Source organism: Aulonocara sp. 'chitande type north' Nkhata Bay, linkage group LG6 (genome assembly GCF_057382095.1).
Source record: "Aulonocara sp. 'chitande type north' Nkhata Bay isolate Kocher_YH1m ecotype deep benthic linkage group LG6, A_spYH_male_GT1.1, whole genome shotgun sequence".
NCBI classification, from domain to species: domain Eukaryota; kingdom Metazoa; phylum Chordata; class Actinopteri; order Cichliformes; family Cichlidae; genus Aulonocara; species Aulonocara sp. 'chitande type north' Nkhata Bay.
This window is the reverse complement of record NC_141349.1, coordinates 32,370,985-32,371,777: the sequence shown is the minus strand read 5'-3', so window position 1 is coordinate 32,371,777 and position 793 is coordinate 32,370,985.

The following is a 793-nucleotide window of genomic DNA, read 5'->3' as shown; positions in this document are numbered from 1 at the left end:
CCTCCTCTCCTCGCTCACGGCTGCTGTGTCACTCCTGTGATGTCACGAAGATGCGCTGCCTCCATTATCGGACAATGGTTCACTATGTAGCGTAGCTCACGATAACGTTTATGGTTTACATTAAAGCTGCAAGAGTCTGGGTAGGATATCGGTTAGTTTGGTGACTGTTAACCGCTTAAGTGCTGGACTCTGGATCCCTATTATTTTACTGTGCAATAAGTTATTGTATTCTTACAAGTACAGAGAGCAAATCTGTACCAATTCGTTTATATTGGTTCTGCAATAAGCACCAAATTAAATTTAGGTTGGCTGAAGCGCAGACAGATGACTGTCTGTTAAAAAGTACTTGTATTTAAAACACTGTGTAGAATAATAAGTGGAGTAACAGATGTTTGTGCAGACACTTTACAGTATATGTTTCTAACACTGAAATCTTAAGTCCACTCAAATCCATTAAAATTGTGAAATTATAATTCAGTCTGATTCAGTTTGTACAGACAGCCAAATAAAACTGTTTAAAATACTCATTCTAATGTGGGTGAAGCTACAGTTCATAATAAGGGGGGGGGGGGGGGGGGGGGGATGTGCAGTTACAGAATATTTTGACTACAAATCAACCGTTTTAATAGGACCAAGTTTTTTGTTTTCTACCTTCGTGATTAAATAAGTTAATAATAATAATAATAATAACAACAACAATAATGCTAAATATTATGTAGCAAAACTCAAAGCTGTTTAATAAAGCACCTGATAAACAAGCAGCACTCTCCCAAGGCAGCTCACTCTGAGCATT